The sequence below is a fragment of the Leuciscus leuciscus genome (assembly GCF_965113295.1).
Source record: "Leuciscus leuciscus genome assembly, contig: HAP1_SCAFFOLD_678, whole genome shotgun sequence".
Taxonomy (NCBI): Eukaryota; Metazoa; Chordata; class Actinopteri; order Cypriniformes; family Leuciscidae; genus Leuciscus; species Leuciscus leuciscus.
In genome coordinates, this window is record NW_028118062.1 from 20,625 (window position 1) to 25,780 (window position 5,156).

Genomic DNA, 5,156 nt, shown 5'->3' on the forward strand with positions numbered 1-5,156 from the left:
AGGATGAGTTCTGGCCAATTAGACACTGGCAAAATTTAGGAGGTGGCGTTCTTTTCTGTTCTGATCGTAAATTATCTTATCTGGGGGGTTTTCTTGCTAACAGAGAGAACAGATGCCACAGTTTAGACATGATCAGTATTATAAGAATACGAAACATTTTACACAGATTTCAATCAAGCCATCTTTTGAATCAAGAGCATACGATCATACTGATATGAAACACAACACACTTTCATTCAAACATCTAACAGTTATAACATTACATGAGTTCTAAGCATATTAAACACACATATAAGTTGCAGACACAAAATAGAGTTATGTAGTTGCATGATGTTTGATTGTAAGTCCATTGAAAATTGTTCTTGAATGAGTTTTATGTATACTGTAGGAAAAATCTCAGTTTTCTGGTTTAGAGAGAAACGGACTCTGTTTGTTCGTTCAGAGGTCCCAACGGGGAAGGGGGTCTGGAATGTTGCAGGGGTCATGTGACCTTGTTAGGGCCCTGAGCAGTACCATTCTCTGAGCCAATCATTCTTTTCCAAGCTATCTCTCATTGACAAGTTCTTCCTTTGGTTGGGCTCATAAAAGTTATTAGCTGGGGGTTTTCGTTGGTTAGGTAGACTGGCAGGTGCCGGGATGGGTGATTTTATGGCTCTGGAGTGCTGATTTGGAATGTGAGGATTCTTGTGTCAGACCTTGGTCTCTGTCTTTCTCTTAACCAATCAGTAATTTGGCAACAAAGCTAGCCTTGACCAGTTATTTTGTTAGTGCTGGGGGCTCTTTTAAATAGCCCGACTGGTTGGCGCCTGGACCCCATGACAAGATTGATGAGGATACAAAGTCCTGACCAAATCTTCCTCTTTGTTCGGCAGGAAGTGGAAAGTTTGAATTAATCTTCTGGAAGAAGATTAGTCTGTGTTTGGTTCATACCCATTGTCGCTACAAATGTCTGGTGGATTTCATTGAGGGTAGTGTTGTTCACATGAAAAGTGGTTTCAGGAATTGAAACTTGGTTGCTGAGCACATCTTCTGCCAAGGGTCCAGTATCAACATTAATTGAAGAGTCATTTGTGTCAAATACACTGTTCACTGCCATGTTATTCTGTCCAACACGACAAATCACTCCTCTGTGCCACAATTGCTAAGGCATCATGTGTCTTTCTGTAGATAAAGCGTGGTTATTCCACTGGTTTGTGAATTCCCTCACTGCTCTTTGGATTCGTGGCAGGTAAACATAATGTAAGACAAACAGGTGCAATTCAGACAGTGAATCAAGAATAAATTGATTTTCCATGAAACTGAACAATTCTGAGAAATGGTATGACACTACTTGGTTAAGTTCACCCCAAAGCCTTTCTATTCTTTGATTGTTCACATTAAAAAATTAAAATTACATCAGAAAAAATGTTTTGTGTCTCTTAACTCTTTCCCCGCCAAACACGGAATTTTCCGGGTTTTATGAAAAAGCGCTTCCCCGCCAAACACGGAATTTTCCGGGTATCCGTGTTTTAGGTGGTATATGGTAAGGCAGACCCGCGCGCATGCTCTGAAAGAGTAAGGAACTTTTTGATCAAAGAAACCGACTGCGATCGGCTCAAACATGAATGGAGTAGCGAGAATGTAACGTTAGGTCAAAATATCTGAAATGAAGAGGTTTACGGCTGATCAAGTACTGGAGGTGTTGATGGACTCGGAGTCCGATCACTCCTTATTTGATCATTCTGAATCTGATCGGGACGAAGTAGTTAGTGAGAGAGATGTTCATGTCACAGAAATATCTTTATGCACAATGTTGGATAATATATATAAACACTATAATGTTTGTGTGTGAGTGTGCATGTAGGCTATTTGTGTGGCTGTGTGCATAAATATGAGCGTGTAATGCCCAAATTGTTTCTCTCTTTGTGCACATTTACCACACTGTAATATGTATTTACAGGTGGAACTATAGATATAGAATATCGTGCAAAAATTGATGATTATGGCTTACATCTTATGTAAACCCCAAATTCTAAATTAGAATATTGTGAAAAGGTTTTCATAAGCTGTAAGCCATAATCATCAAAGTTATAACAAATAAAGGCTTGAAATACCTCACTTTGCATGTAATGAGTCTACATACTGCTCAAAAAAATTAAAGGAACACTTTGAAAACACATCAGATCTCAATGGGGAAAAATGTCATGCTGGATATCTATACTAATATGGACTGGGTAATGTGTTATGAACGAAAGGATGCCACATCGTTTGATGGAAATGAAAATGATCAACCTACAGAGGATTGAATTCAAAGACACCCCGGAAATCTAAGTGAAAAAATGATGTAGCAGGCTTGTCAATTTTGCTGAAATTTCATTGCAGCAACTCAAAATGGTACTCAGTAGTTTGTATGGCCCCCACGTGCTTGTATGCATGCCTGACAACGTCGGGGCATGCTCCTAATGAGACGACGGATGGTGTCCTGGGGTATTTCCTCCCAGATCTGGACCAGCGCATCACTGAGCTCCTGGACAGTCTGAGGTGCAACCAGGTGATGTCAGATGGACCGAAACACAATGTCCCAGAGGTGTTCTATTGGATGTAGGTCAGGCGAGCGTGGTGGCCCTTCAATGGTATCATTCCTTCATCCTCCAGGAACTGCCTGCATGCTCTCGCCACATGAGGCCGGGCATTGTTGTGCACCAGGAGGAACCCAGGACCCACTGCACCAGCATAGGGTCTGACAATGGATCCAAGGATTTCATCCCGATACCTAATGGCAGTCAGGGTGCCATTGTCTAGCCTGCAGAGGTCTATGCATCCCTCCATGGATATGCCTCCCCAGACCATCACTGACCCACCACCAAACCGGTCATGCTGAACGAAGTTACAGGCAGCATAACATTCTCCACGGCTTCTCCAGACCCTTTCCTGTCTGTCACGTGCTCAGGGTGAACCTGCTCTCATTTGTGAAAACCACAGGGCACCAGTGGCGGACCTGCCAATTCTGGTGTTCAATGGGAAATGCCAATCGAGCTCTCTGGTGCTGGGCAGTGAGCACGGGGCCCACTAGAGGACGTCGGGCCCTCAGGCCACCCTCATGAAGTCTGTTTCTGATTGTTAGGTCAGAGACATTCACACCAGTGGCCTGCTGGAGGTCATTTTGTAGGGCTCTGGCAGTGCTCATCATGTTCCTCCTCGCACAAAGGAGCAGATACCGGTCCTGCTGATGGGTTAAGGACCTTCTACGGCCCTGTCCAGCTCTCCTAGAGTAGCTGTCTGTCTTCCTGGAATCTCCTCCATGCTCTTGAGACTGTGCTGGGAGACACAGCAAACCTTCTGGCAATGGCACGTATTGATGAGCCATCCTGAAGGAGCTGGACTGCCTGCACAACCTCTGTAGGGTCCAGGTATCGCCTCATGCTACCAGTAGTGACACTGACCCTAGCCAAATGCAAAACTGGTGAAAAACAGTCCGAAAAGATGAGTAGGGAAAAAAATTTCAGTGGCCTCCACCTGTAAAACCATTCCTGTTTTGGGGGTTGTCTCACTGTTGCCCATCTAGTGGACCTGCTGTTAATGTCATTAACACTAAAGCAGCTGAAACTGATTACCAACCCTGACCAGATCAATATCCCAGGAGTTTAACTGACTTGATGATATTCTCTGATTAAAAAGTGTTCCCTTTATTTTTTTGAGCAGTGTATATTAGTTTCACCTTTTAAAGGGTTAGTTCACCCAAAAATGAAAATTCTGTCAGTAATTACTCACCCTCATGTTGTTCCAACCGCGTAAGACCTTCGTTCATCTTCGGAACACAAATTAAGATATTTTTGATGAAATCTGAGAGCTGATAACTACTCCGTAGGCTGCTAGGTGGCCCAAACTTGCTGGCCCAGAAAAGTTATTAAAGAGATCGTTAATATAGTCCAAGTGACTACAGTGGCTCAATCTTAAGTATATCAAGCGACGAGAATACTTTATTTACAAAAATAACGACTTTATTCCACTATTCATTTCCTTCTCTCTGGGCCTCTAGTTGGTTCGCGTAGTGTTTTTGCGCTGCGCGTCACACACATGACCAGCGTCGGCCAATAGTGAGCGTACGTGGTGACGTGTAACACAGACGCGCTGCGCAAAAACACTTACGAGGCCCAGAGAGAAGGAAATGAATAGTGGAATAAAGTCGTTATTTTTGTTTGTTTTTGCGCACTTTTGCACGATATTCACATTTTTCGAGTTTCACCTGTATGTATATATATATATATATATAATGTGTGTGTGTGTGTGTGTGTGTGTGTGTGTGTGTGTCTGTGTATCTATGTCTTTTTTATTGAAAGTAATTCCAATTATTCATATAATTATTTACAGGTAGAACACAGCGAGGGGGAAATGTTTCCACATCCTGGGAAATGTTACTCAGTGTACCACTCAAAAGCAAATTACAGCGCCTAAATGTTATATATTTTAGATTTATTTATAATTGTAATTTATTTTGGAAGGTCCTTTTTCTCAGCTTTTTGTCCAGAATGTTGTGTTTTTGACAAAACCTATCTATGTTCAAGTGGCAATAAAAAAAGAAAAAATGAAGATAAAATAATTAATAATTTTTTTTTTTAAAAAGCAGACGCTCAGATCTTTATTTTGATATGTAGCATGTTCATATATTCATAGAACAAAATATTCTGTGGGCCATTAAAATTTAGCAAAAATCGTCAAAAACCCTGGCGGTGGCTGGCAACTTTTCAAAAAAATGCTGGCGGGGAAAGAGTTAAAGTCAGCTTCAATTAGGTACAACACCAGAATGATGCTCGTTCGCAAAACTACCGCCAGGTTGGGACAATGTGTTAAAGGCTATAATAGTGATACACTACCGGTCAAACGTTTTTGGACGGCAAGTTTTTTTTAAATGTTTTTAAAAGAAGTCTCTTCTGCTCACCAAGGCTTCATTTAATTGATCCAAAATACAGCAAAAACAGTAATATTGTGAAATATTATCACAATGTAAATCATCTGTTTTCTATGTGAATATACAGTAAAGTGTAATTTATTCCTGTGATCAAAGCTGAATTTTCATCATCATTACTCCAGTCTTCAGTGTCACATGATCCTTCACAAATCAGTAATATGATGATCAAGTAACATTCACATAACATTTCATTGTTGAAAACGGTTGT